Genomic DNA, 14,413 nt, shown 5'->3' with positions numbered 1-14,413 from the left:
AGATAATATTCTGTGCTGGAAGCACCAGCGAGCGTCACACTTAACATCCCGCCTCACCAACACAGATACGTCCGTTAAAATCAGGAATAGAGGAAAAATGGTGGGCAAAGCCACGAAAGACAGAATAAACGTGATAAACCTTAATCAGCGCACCAGGCGCTCTGTAAAAATAATTGATAACGTTCCAAAAAGGCATGTAAGTGGCCAGTTGTTAGGACTTACCAACTATTACTGCAAAGCATTCCATTTTTTTAATAATAACACTGACCACATTAAGTTGTTTAGAAACATGCTTGACAGAAAAACACTAGCAGAATGATACGTAGTACATGGGTACTATTTCTTTGAGAACTGTCAAATTTCATACAAGTTACAACATTCATACACTGAATATGCCGCACAAATATAGAACATATTCTTTGCATTTGACATTTTCATAAACAAATGTAAGAGAAAAGCAAATTCGTATGCCAAATTTTTCCAGGAAATCGTGTAGGTTAATAAATTCCATTATATTTCTAGGATTGTTACTTCAGAAATTGTGTACTGTAATAGATATTTAATTCCTTTTCATGCAAACATAGTAATTCTACGCTAGCACTCGGTATTCTAGAATCACGTGAATGTTAGAAAATGTAAATTATCACTTGTTATTTTCCATGGTGACATTCACTTCACGTACTTTAAGAAACCGAATTAAGACACACAAACACACATTGTGTATCATTGAAAAAGAGGGCAAAAAAAAAACCACATTTAGAGAATGGTTTTCAGTTAATTCTTAATATATTTTTTTTTTCATAATGTTTGACACAGGGACCAATCATTTATTTTTTATCAGAAAGTCAGAAACTACTTCTCTGTGTTCAACGTTATCGTACGACTAGCTTAAGTGTAGCTGTGAGAGATATTATTTAACTAGCGTTTTTGAGAGATGGAACAGGACATTTATGGGGTGGTGGCATGGAAAGCAGATGGTGCAAGCAGCTGTAACATTATCGGGTCATTATCATATATATTTCCTCCCCATGGGATCTCCTCTCATGTGCTTGGCGAACATTTTAAGAGGCCCGCCTACCTGGGCACACATACGGTGTGCAGAGCTTCAGGAAAAACAACGCGATTTCAAAACTACTCAAGATATCCGAGTGGGGCCTATATACGAATAGCATTTAAGAGTTCGCTGAGGGCCGAAAAGTACTTTTAATTTCGGATTAAGTTTTTAAACTGTATTTTTAGAAGCGTTAAAATGCCTAAAACACGTGTTTTCAGAGTAATTTTTAGGCATAAAACAATCAGTACAGTTTCTTGAAAGCACTTAAGGGGCTTGCATAACACCTTTATCTTCATTTCTCCGCCATATAATGTTACGGTCACCGCTCAAATTTTACAGTTATCCTGTGACGACGAGAGGAATGCGCGCCAGTTCAGAGACTTGCGCTTAGAGGCTGTACCGCGCTGGAAGCACCAGCGAGCGTCGCGCTTATCATCCCGCCTCACTAACACACATACACCCCTGACGAGGCGGGCCCCTTAACTGATAGCAAGCAACCAACGCTCCATGACATCATCCCGAGCTCACAAAGCAGAGATTTTGTGCTCAAGTTACAACTTAATAACATCGCAACATTATCGAGACACAAGGACATTGTTATAGCTGTGAAACAAAGAAAACATGTTCTGGATTGCATTTCAGATAAACTTTTTATAGGTACATTTTTACGAAATATCGTGACAAATGAAAAAAATACTTTCGATGAAACTATTTTCAGTAAAGTTTCCATTAATTTAATGAAAAAAATTGATTATGCGAGGGAAAAAAACATTAATAGGCCTACTGCTGTTCCCTTCAAAATTAAAAAAAAAAAAGTTTTCTGTTGCCCATTTCTCAAAATCCATTGCGACTTATTTACTCTAGCATTTTCATATTGAGTGATAATATCATTACTCATTACGACATTCATTTCTTTTGAATCTATAATAATCTCCCAAGCGATAAAAATCAACACAAAAATATTTCTGTAATTTTAACGTAATTCTTTAGAAAACATCATGTGCTGTAATAAAACACACATATTTATTAATTTTTTTTTATTTCACCAGTTCTCAACATACGCAACTAAAGTCTGGAAGTCTTGACTTTTTAGATTCTTTATTACCAATTTTATTTTTGAAAGATTGCGGAAAAGATTTATTTTATAAAGTACATTTTAAGTTAAAATATAAAGGTGTTACAGATAAAAAATTAAAACCACAAAAATATTTGCACGTAATCATGTTGAAATTTTACACTATGAAAAAATCCTAGCTAGAAGTTTGCATTTTGTACAGTACAGTATGGGTACTCAAATTCCTTTTGTCCCCAAAATTCTTATACCATGCAAAACAAAAAACTCCACCTTTAGAGCAAGATGATGATTTACGGTGTCTCCCTGACAAAAATTTGAATTTGTTCTTCAGTTTCGCACTTTAAAGAATTTTTCCGGCCAATGGATTAAAGTTGTATGTGCTAGCGTAGCCATTTGGTTCAGCAGTGACAACTTTTGTTCGCAACAGTCTTGGCCATTACAAACTTCCAGTAGTTGAATAACGATGGGAGTATTTTACACGGGGAAAAAAGTTGCGAACTGAGATATTCAAGAGGATGCGTTATACATAAACCTTCTAAAGGTGACGACCTACATGAAAGAGAAACTTCCAGAGATTTCGTAACAATTTTTTTTTTTTTTGGGAATCTTTAGTGCATGATGCATGGAGCAAAAAAAAAATTGTCGTGGCGTCATAAAAGGTTTATTTTTTTTAATTCCAGATTTTTTTTGTCGTAATGCTTACGAGAGAGTGGTCCAGGCACGGAGCCATATACTTCAATTCATTCTACGGCTTCTTATTTCTTCCCATCTCTTCGTGTTTCTGTGCTAATGTAAGCCTGCTTGAGAACTTGCATCCTCTCTTCGCTTCTCTTTGATTCGGTGCGTTTGCTGGAAGCCGTTTCTTTGATTCGGAAGATGATGTATTTCTTTTTTTTTTTTTTTTTTTCCGGCTTCCCCCTTCGTAAGCGGCTTACTAATATGGCCGGAACATCCCTAGCTCGGAGAAAATCGTTTGTTAGTGAAGGGGGAAGGGGGGGGGGGGAGATGCCACTTTCTTGCGCTTAAGAGTACGAAGGGGATGCAAATTCTAGTTTTGTATACGAACTCTTGGAATATTACTTCAAACTGTCCTACTTCACTCTGCTTCGTCGCAAGAAATCCTCCCAAGTTCACATGAAAGGTAAAGTAAAACAAAAGAACTTTACATCACGAAAAAAAAAATGTTTTAAAATCCTTATTTTTATTATTAATACAATGAAAAAAATTCTTTTGAATAAATGTAAATAAATTATTATAAAATTTAGTTTGTTTGGTTATTTAAAACACAATGTAACACAATGTCTTAAAAATAAGTTCTGAATTTACTAAAACAGCATTGAAACTACTAACATTAAATAAATTATTAACTTTAATTATTAACAAGATGTATGTTCGGTTCAACATTTATATAACAATGCAGAATCGATGTTACTTATCGTGATAAAGTATTGAATTTAGCGTCAGTTCATGTTATTATTTTTTACTTTCTTGCTATATAGGTATCATTAAAAATTAGCTCAAACATTTGTATTAAGGTGAAGCGGTTGTCCATTAGCAGACCGATTGATATATGTATATATATATATTTTTTTTCACTGTCTGATAAATATGTGAATTTACTTAAACAAAATTTTTTAAATAGTACAAATTAGCTTTTACGATGACTATTATTCAACGCATCGATAGAGTAATATATTTTAAAAATAAAAGTCTACATTTTTTTTTTAATTGTGCAAAACATGAAAGTAACTCCATTTATTTCAATTTTTTTTTTCCCCTTATTTCCATTTTTAAAATATTTGACGATGCTTCGGAAAATTAACAATAATAATAATATTTAAAATTATTACTTTTTTATTTTAGATTAACGAGGACAAAGTCACGTGAAAAATCGAGTCTACGTGTTTATAAACATGCATAAGACTTCGTTTTCCTTGTATCACGAACGTTAGTGAAACTTAAGCAACCTAGGTTAAAATGTATTAAACAATCACGGCAATGATGAAAAGCATTTGACAAAGAAAAAATATATTATTTTCATAACGTAAGGTACTGTACATGTGTGAGTAAATTTGACTAAAGTATTTTTTTACCTTAAGATGAAACCCGTTTTCTGGAGACCAGTGTCACGATCTGTAACAGAAATGGTAAATAATATTATAGAATTAGTCAAGGTTTGGCAGTCATGTACCTGATCCGCAGTTTTTGGTATAGTTTTTTTTTTAAAATAAAAAACCATTTGAAAAAAAAATCCAATCATTGACGCACTAGGGTTTTTAAATACTTATAATTATAAAATAAATTCTACCTGTATTACAGTAATGAAATGATTTATTACAATTTCACACAAATAACACACACAAAGTACGAACTTGCATTAAAGATGCACACAAAAGTACAAAACACAAGTTTATACAGCTTATTATAACTACCCCTTAGTAATTCATTACAGTAATAGTTATTTCATTTAGTAAAACTAAGAGAGTAGACAACTTAATAAAATATTTTCTATACGCTTAATATTAAAATGTTTCGTTTAAATAAAAAAACCACATTCAGAAAACCCACCAAAATGCCAACTTAAAAAAAAACATTCTGGGCGAGTCTTTCAGTGAGTCATTAGTGATGTGTAACATCGAAACTCATTTACAAGAAAAATAATATGTTATCATGTTGCAAAAACATTATTATACGAAACTCGGACATTAAATTTAACGTAAAATCTTTAAAATAATGCCGAACGTAATACTTATATGTAGGAAAATTGTGTTTTCAAATTAATTACTGGACGCGCATCACACGTAATTTCCGTACCCACCTCTATAATTAGCTCCTGGAGCATCTACGTCAACTATGGAATCATTCGATTCGCAAAGAGAAATTTTAAACTATATAATGAGACTGCTCCGGTAAAAGCGAAATAAACTTAAAAAAAAAAAAAATAAAAAAAACTGCTTTGGACCTGATTTTTGACCAAAAATAATTATTCAAATACCCATCTTTTAAAATTCATTGTCGTTGTGAACTATTTGGCTCGTGCCATCTGCTACAGAATGCTGCTTCGTGATTGGTACACATTTCCATTACTATACTTACGTTGCATTCGAGAAATTACTCCCACCAAATGCTCTTTGCCGAGAGCTAAGATGCTGTACACCAAAACTCCTAAGTAATGTCAATAAACCCTACTGTAATTAAAATAAAACCGATAAAACTCATATGGATTGTTGTGTTTTTTTTAAATATCCCTGGTTTTTGCCAAACCTGGCTCAGACAGGAGAGAAATAATGAAATGAAAACATGATCTTTCATATCTACTTCAGAGATTTTCTTTGATGCTTATACTTATTTTGTTCGCTATTAAATAACAAGAATAACACCGACCGAGATGATGCAATGTTAAAATTTCAACTTCTCTCGAGTGGAGCCGGGGTTGAATCAAAAGCCAGGATAATTCCTTAAAAAAGTCCATTGACGATTCTTGCCTTGAAATTTCTCTGAATTGCAACGCATCTGTCCATATATTACGACCTTTTTGGTGCAAAGTTGGTTGAGTGGTCAGATCACTTATCTTCCGTCGAATTCCACAACGTACTGGGTTCCTTTTGGAGATATAACAGGGCTTTTTATCAAGTCGGAAACGTGGCGGACGCTGCTGTGTGCTGGTCGTTCCCACCACCTTTTTCATTGCAATGTAGTTCATTTCACCTTTTGTCTGTCTCTCGTGACCATGACGTGGACGAGACGTTGAAGGTCCCACCCAGCGAGGGCTGTATCTGTGTCAATTAGGCGAGCGCTCGCTGGTGCTTCTAGCGCGGTATCGCCTCTAAGCGCAAGGCTGCGAACTGGCGCGCAGTCTTCTGGTCGTTGCATAGGACAACCATGAGAACTGAGCGGTAACCGTAATATTTTATGTTGGAGAAATTAAAATCAAGAATATTTACTGGGCGTTTTATTCTTAAAAATATATTCTCATACACGCGTTCCAGCCATTTTCAAATTTCTAAAAAAAAAAAAAAAAAAAAAAAAAAAAAAAAAAAAAAAAAAAAAAAAAAAAAAGTTTAAAAACTAATTACGGAAACAAAACAACACATTCCCGTATTACAAAATGCTTTACGTAAGCAGGCCGCAATCAGATATCCAAATCAATTCTTTCCAAATAATCGGAAAGGACATTTTTTTCTTAAGGAGACCTAAAACCTTAAATGGAAAATACTCCAGACCATCCACCGAGCGTAGAACAGTTGCTAGGCGCTGGTACTTTGGCTGTTGCAACGACTTTGAATACAAGTAAACGTTCTCGAACCGAAGACCGTTTGGTTCCTCCAGTAAACTCAGCATAACGCACGTTTTGCCGCAGTTGGACGGACCTGCCATTATGCAACGTACGGCAGAAGGCAACAGTAAGCCATGTAGTGATGCACGCGCACTAAATACATCGTCTTGCGTAATGCGCACGGGCAAACACACTTCTTGCTTGACGACCTGCATTGTTATAAAGAAATTGTATAAAATCAAACACATTTATACTTTCTTGTCAGTTGTCCGTAATGACTCGAAGAGGTAAGAACAAAAAACACATCGGTGCAGGACTCGTGAACTCGCTGATAAACAATCTGCCATTCGAGCTACACATTCCCTGCTACAGATTCTGCGGCCCCGGCACTAAACTAGCGAAAAGGTTAGCTCGCTTTGACGTGAGTATTAATTCTCTGGACGAAAAGTGCAAACAACACGAAATCGCATATTCATTAAGAAAGGATCTGGAATCCAGGCACCGGGCAGACGAGATATTGGCACAGGAAGCCCAAGATATAAGTAAATCGTCGAACGCGGGACTAGGAGAGAAATTCGCAGCGTGGGGCGTATCTAAAATCACGAAGGCAAAGACGAAATTAGGACTGGGTACTCGTCGAGCCAGCTCCATCAAGTCAAAGACTAACTCACGCAGGACCAAACGCAAGACTGGTGCAGGGGTGCAAAAAGCCAAGCAAAAATAACAGACTCTCGACAAGAAGATTATAGGAGGTATTCTTCCTTTGCTTTTGCCTACATTGGGTACTCTCGGCGGCCTCATCGGTGCAACGAGCGGTATAGTGTGGGCAGTCAACACTTCGAAGAATGAACGCAAGCAGTTAAAAGAAGCACAACGACACAATGCCAGCATGGAAGCCATTGCCATCGCTAAAAAAAAGGCGCAGGACTGTACTTACGGCCTCACAAGACAGGTCGTGGCATGAGAAAGAAACGAATGATAAAATCCTAAGTTCTTTGCCGAAACGACCGCTCACCAACGTAGATTTAATAAAGTACGCACGCAAACTGAAAATACCAAATTTCCGTGTTAATGCGAGACACTTTGCCCAGCAAGCCAAAGACACGTGAGTGCGCCATAATTAATTTAGACACGTCGGTGGGTCGCGGCACGCACTGGGTGGCATACATAAAGACTGGAAAAATGGCCGAGTACTACGATAATTTTGGAAATTTACGGCCTCCGCCAGAACTGCGACAGTACCTGGGCCGGTCCACTACATTGTTTTACAATTACGAAACCGAACAGAGGGCTAATCAAATAAACTGCGGACACTTTTGTGTCTTCGCTTTTTAACAAACAAAAATTAGCTGACAAATAAAAATTGCTACTTAAAGGTTGTGCAGAATTGATAATTGATTAGTCATGTCGATAACACTTACCTTGACAGGTTACGCATCTGAACTGCGGGAGGTTCATTTCCCACCTCTGGATTTAGATGGAGAATGGTGAATCGGACTCGTAGATTTTCAAACGTATAATGCCATACCTAATATCGACGAAGAAAACTGCAAGATCTGCTTCCTGAAAAACGATGGGACCGCTCATGAAATACAGTTACCTGTTGGCTCTTACGAAATTGATGACATTGTAAATTACATCAGGGATATGTTACCACAGGATCTAGACTTTCAACTGCGTGGAAATCCAAACACTCAAAAAAACATTCTAACATGCAGTGAAAATGTCGACTTAACGAAACCTGGCACCATAGGTAGGATGCTCGGATTCGAATCAAAGGTGTATGATACAGGAAGAACGTACGAATCTACGCGCTCAGTAAACATTTTGCCTGTGAATGTCATAAGAATAAACTGTAATTTGGCAAGTGGAATGTATCTCAACAGAAGACTAAGCAACATGCTTTACGAATTTTCGCCGATGGTCCCGCCAGGATATAAACTGGTAAAAGTACCGCAAAGTATCATTTACGTTCCAGTCGTCGTGAAGTGCGCACACGAAGTCGTCGTCAGAATCGTTGACCAGCGAGAACGATTTGTGAATTTTCAAGACGAAAAAATTACATTACGTCTGCACTTGAAGTGATGGGCATAAAGTTCGTAACAGCGAACAGTTATAAAAGAAATCGTATTGTCTTGAATAAGAACAGTTCTCTACCAGACATCGGTGCATTAACACCTGACAGCATAAAGTATCTTCTCAGTATTGGACAAGTGCCGAGTAAATATGGAAGGCGAAATCCTCAACCTGGAAGATCCGGTCATTTTTGAGGAAAGCATTACGAAAATGGAATTGCACGAGTACCAAACTTTCCTGCTCGGACCGTACACACTACAATCGGAAGTACGCATTGCCGTACAGCAACAAGATATTTGTACTTTACCATCGCAGTTATTTCTACGTATAAGAGGCACGCTGACAAAAGTGGATGGTACGCATCCGACAACGACGTCAATATCCTGCAATGGTATTCTTCACCTAATCGAGCGCATTACATATGTACTCAATGGCATCGAGGTAGACCAGACGAGAGATGTAGGCATAACATCTGCTATGAAAAATTACCTTTCGCTCACGCCAAATGAACTGTCTGCTGCAAAGATGGCCAGTTGGGCTCTCGAGGATGAATATAAGCTTCCGGTTTATGCCGAAGGGAAGTTAGAAGTTTGTGTTCCTCTGTCCATGCTTCTTGGATTCGCTGAGCACTACAAGCATATAATCATTAATTCGAAACAAGAGCTCGTACTGCTTCTAGCCAACACGCACATTAATGCAACTGTCACCGCTGCAGAAAACCCTTAAGATGTCTCGCTAACACTACAGTTTTTCGAGTGGATGCTGCCCCACATCCAAGTGAGCACCATTGAACGAGTCAAGATGTTGAAGAACATAGAAAATGGCAAGAACTTCGATGTGCCATTCCGATCCTGGAGCCTGGAAACTTATCCTGGCTTGCCTCATAGTCAGCGTATTAATTGGATAGTAAAGTACAGCTTCGCTATGGAAAAACCAAGATACATCATCGTCGGGCTTCAGACCGGAAGACTGCTCAATGCAGGAGTAAGTCGCTCCGTATTCGATAAGTGTCAAATACGCAATGTAAAAAATATTTTTAAACAGCGAAAGTTATCCGTATGTTGACATGAACATGGATTTTGAAAGTGGAAGATTTCTTCTCGCATATCAAATGTATGCCAAGTTTCAGCAAGCTTAGTATGGGCGGAGACAGTCACCGATACAGAGTCCCGACAGTTTCAAGAACAAGGCTCCGCTAATGGTGTTTGACGTTTCCAAACAGGATGATCGAATAAATTCAAACATCATCGACTGTAGGATCGAGATAACGACTAGCGGAAATATTCCACCAAACACCTATGCTTTTTGTCTGATACTTCACGATCGGCTTGCATCGTACAATTGTCGAGACAAACTTTTGAAAATTCTGACATAAATACTGTTTCGTTTTCGATAATAATTAAGTTACAACTGAGCATTGCTAGTGACAAAATGTACTGTAACCTGCAAGGTTTCCAGAGTTAAAATGGATTCCTGCTCAAGGAAATTATAGGCACCTCCGGAGACAAGACTTGAACTCGCACCTTCCGACCTCCGTATCCTTGGAAACTACTAGACGAAAAAAGTAAACGGTCGAATAAATGGCAATGTAAATATTATCACGGACTAGAGTGGGACGAAGGAAAAATTCCATACCACCAAGTTAAAAACACTATTGAAGGTTTACTAGTTCAAAACGAAATAATCAACGTTGCCGGACCTGAACAGAAGAAATGGCTGAGCAAGTTGTGTGATGCGTCAGTTGTAAATGTAGACCTACAGACCGACTACGGCTGTCCTTCCCTGCGCAAGCTTAGTGCAATATACGACGTGCAGCCACGTGACAAGTTTGATCGTGTCTGTGCCTGTAAAAACTCGCAGTTAATGCAGAAATGGCACACACAATGTTTGAAGGAGCCTGCATATATAAATGGCATACATACGTACGTGCCTTCAGTTGTCGTTCTACCCGCAAGAAGATGTTTACGTTTCAACCTGCTAACGTGTACGTGAGCGCAAGACCTAGCTTCAACAGTGTCGAGTACAGCTAGTGGGATTCCGGGTATCTACGTACATATACAGAAACCTGTGAAGTGGCGCTCAGCATTGGCGGTTTGCGCACTTTTCTGTGTCCTACGAACCGACTCAGCAGCTGGTAGATTGTTGCGAACCTGGAAACTGTGCCGTCTATCACATGAGACCACACATAATCCTTCCTGCTAGCATCGCTGTGGTATTCGCCTTGTCTGCACGTGCAACACTAAACATGGACGTGTTGCAACATGTTGCGACCTGTGATGCTTCTACGCAGACGTCCAAATGGTGTGCGTCTCGTCGTCGTAGTTCAGGCCCACCTAGCACCTAGCACTAGCACTGAGCCTAAGCCCAGGCGTAGACGTGGTCACAGACGTCACCGACCATGTCTTGTCAGAGTTGTCGACGTCGCAGAAAATGACCAGCAGGAAACCTGTGTTCCTGATCCCGTGACCGGCGAACCAGTTGGAACTGGAGTCTACGAACCAGTTGGAACCGGAGTCGACGAGTAAGTTTGTGCGGCATTAAAGACTTTGGTTGTGAAAATGCTTGATTCCTTAACCTAATATGTATTTGTGTACTTTTTATAAATAAATTTGTAAAACTTGAACTCGTGTGTTTTTTTATTTCTACAATTGTTAGATACCTAATAAGAAAAAAATAATTTTAAATACAGACAATATTTTGACTCATGTAGTATACCAGTAGAGCACGGGTATATAAGCGAGGTTCAGACGACTGGACCCGCAGTTCACCTCTGGCCGCGGTGCAGTAAGGATGTGCTCTCTCCAGTAAGTAGCACCTTTTAGGAAATTAGTGAACAAATGGATCTTTAGTAAAGACATATTATTTCTTAGAATATACAGGTACTTTAATTTTCGTTACGGAGGGAAGAAAAAAACACAGGCACGATCTTAGACAAGAGTAGGCGTTACCGATGTTCGTTAAGTGATTTGTTGTGTACGGGCAAGAAGACAAGTGATATATAACATAATGTAGCCCCTTAAGAGAGGCGCTGCACCGAATGACGTCATCTTGATTTCTACAGCATTTAGACTTTAAATATTTTTCGTCGTTAAATAAACCTTAAAATTAAAGCATACATTGTCATACTTCATGATGCTATAAAATCATTCATTTTGATATGTTATAACATGTTATTCTCAAAAATTATAAGCTTATTTTCAGGGGGAACTATTTGAAGCAGCAAAAGTCCGTATTTAATTAAAGATATTCGTTGAATCACGTACTGTGCTTAGATGTAGCCATACATTCGATATACAACAAAATAATCTTGTTACGGTCTTGAAAATAGTTGACACCCAGATGGCGTCTTTCAGTCTGCCTTGCGTCACTCAGCTGCGTAGGTTACCATAATGTCATCATCGTAATAGACAGACCTTGACACAATGGGTCACAAGGATTACGGTGTTCAGCGCCCGGTCGAGGAGCAGCGCCTGCTATTCGGCGTTTAAGATCTCTCGACTCGAATACATCGAGCCTGCCCGACTCGAATACATCGAGCCTGCCCGTTGATTGCTGGGCTCGAGGAACAGAGATACCGTCGGTCAATTGATACCTTTGCGACTTTCTAAGATCGTGCCTGTGTTTTTTTCTTCCCTCCGTAACGAAAATTAAAGTACCTGTCTATTCTAAGAAATAATATGTCTTTACTAAAGATCCATTTGTTCACTAATTTCCTAAAAGGTGCTTTGCTCGCCGCTATCAAATAAACTAAAATGATCCACTTGGCTGTCTGTGATTTTTTTTTGTGTTGCTGAGTTCGTGCTTAGAGAAGTAGGTGAAATAGTCTGTTTCGGCGCAAGGTATTGCAGTTTTGATACATTTACTTGTAAAAAAACTAAATTGTTTTGTTTTTAAATAAATAGGGATAAAGTGTTGTTTTGTTATTCATTTATAGATTAACAAATGAGTAGTTTTAAGACAGTTTCACTTGTTTTCTTATATAAAGTTTACATTACAAATGTAAAAAATGCTTGTAAGAAAAATTAAGACTTTTCTCCAAACGGAAATAAATGGCAGGCAATACGAACGTACGCGGAAAAACTCCAGAATAAGAAGTGAATTAAAGAAATATTTGAACAATTGAAGTCAAAATGGTATGGACGAGACAACGAAAAGAACGCATCCGAACACATTGGGCATTTTCACAGAGACACAGTTGTGATGTTTCGAGGATTTGAAAAGGTCACCCTATTCAGGCACACTTGCATAATACCTGTACATTTTCCAAAACTAATTATGTATTATCCATAAAGAGATATTTTGAACACATACACGATGCAAGTCAGGCGAGAAAGTAAAAATCATTCCATTTATAAGAAGTGACCAAGAAAAAAAATTAATGTTTGCAGTAGGTAGAATAAATCGAGACGATTACGTCATAATGACGTCATTCCAGCGCAAAGAAAATAATGTGAGCAAGTCTTTCAATAGTAGTATCTAAACTCAGTAACGAGCAAATTCATGTGTTCTTATGTTGAAAATACATTTCTTATACGAAACTTTGACGTAAAATTTAACGCACAATTTTTTTTAAATAATGCTGAGAGTAATAAATATACAAAAATAGTTTTTTCAGGTGCATTTATTGACGAAAATTATTCGGTTTCCTCTTCTGCCGTAGTAATTCGCTTCCGGAGCAGCTACTTCACAATTGAATCATTTTATTAGCAGAGCGAACGGTTAAACTAAAAGCTAAAAAGACTTGAAAAAAAAATTGATTGTCTGTAAAGTCGGTTTACGGACGATAGTTTAACGTGACGTCATAAAAAAACATTAATAAAATGATTGCATACTTTTATGAATAAAATTGAATAATTTTTATTGAATTATCACTATTTTGTATGGATACAAAGGAGTGAAATGAAATCTACAATTTAATCGATAAATTTACTTTTATTTGCACTCATTAATTCAAATATGTTTATTACTTTAACAAACAGATTATTTTAACTATAACTTTTATACATGTTTGCTATTTAACTTCTTCCAATCTGTGTTATTCTGTTAAGGATAGGACGATGATAGGAAAAGTAGGAAACGATTGGGAGTGTTTCAAGATTAATGTGCCTCGAAAAAGTCAAATCGATGGTTGTTCCAATCGAGTGGAAGAGAGATAGATGCGGCGCAAGCGTAAAATGAGCGTAACGGGACACCGCGTGACGGGACAATGTTCATAACGGGACACATTTTCGGGCGTGCAGCCGGCGTTCATCGATTTATTAGACGTTGTCACGTCAAAAAAAACAACCTAATACTGGATTTTGACCTGATTTTCGACAGCAAATTTTCTTAAAATACTGCCCGACTTTTAAAATTCCCTAAACCGTTAATACTATATAGTTTCCTGTTGGTTTTGTGAGCTTTGTTTATCGCCATCATCAACGATTGCAGCACCGTGGTTACACATTTCCGTTTCATGCGACTTCCGTTTTATTCGTGAAATTACTCCTACCAAATGCCATACACTGAGAGATAAGACACAAACTTAGCGCACTGAACATATTATAAAACCATACCTGCTTCATAAATGTGTGTGTTTTTTTCTTTCATAAATATACGGACACAGAGGTTATCTACTTTGAAAATTAACTCAAAAGTATCAAATAAGAATATCAATTAAAAGTTAAAAAAATTGTGTGTATAGCAAAAATTACTTTTTTTTTATCCTTTGGCATACATTAGAATCCTTTTTTTTTCAACGGAACGCAGTGACTCCAAATAAGAATCAAGTAATTTGTATCTATGAAGTCGAGACGTCTGAAAATTCAGCCAAGATTTCCAACAGCATGGAAACAAATAATACCGTTGAAGAGGGAAAATGTGACGCTACCTCTGGAACGATCCCTGCCCAATAAGTATTCCGAGCGGATCACCGGCCCAGATGAAGAGCACC

The 14,413-nt window shown here is 37.6% G+C and overlaps 1 protein-coding gene across 4 annotated transcripts in view; it reads right to left on the bottom strand.

Moving 5' to 3' along the window:
• LOC134539580 (octopamine receptor beta-2R-like) overlaps positions 1–14,413 on the bottom strand; it is a 697,934-nt gene that overhangs the window by 193,028 nt on the left and 490,493 nt on the right. For all 4 annotated transcript variants that reach the window (XM_063381737.1, XM_063381735.1, XM_063381736.1 and 1 more), the window contains one exon: positions 4,223–4,262. The gene's annotated coding sequence lies outside the window, so the exon portion shown is untranslated. The remainder of the gene's footprint in view (positions 1–4,222; positions 4,263–14,413) is intronic.

Source organism: Bacillus rossius, chromosome 15, assembly GCF_032445375.1.
Source record: "Bacillus rossius redtenbacheri isolate Brsri chromosome 15, Brsri_v3, whole genome shotgun sequence".
Lineage (NCBI taxonomy): Eukaryota > Metazoa > Arthropoda > Insecta > Phasmatodea > Bacillidae > Bacillus > Bacillus rossius.
The sequence above is the reverse complement of the archived record's forward strand: the minus strand, read 5'-3'. Positions and strand labels throughout refer to the sequence as shown.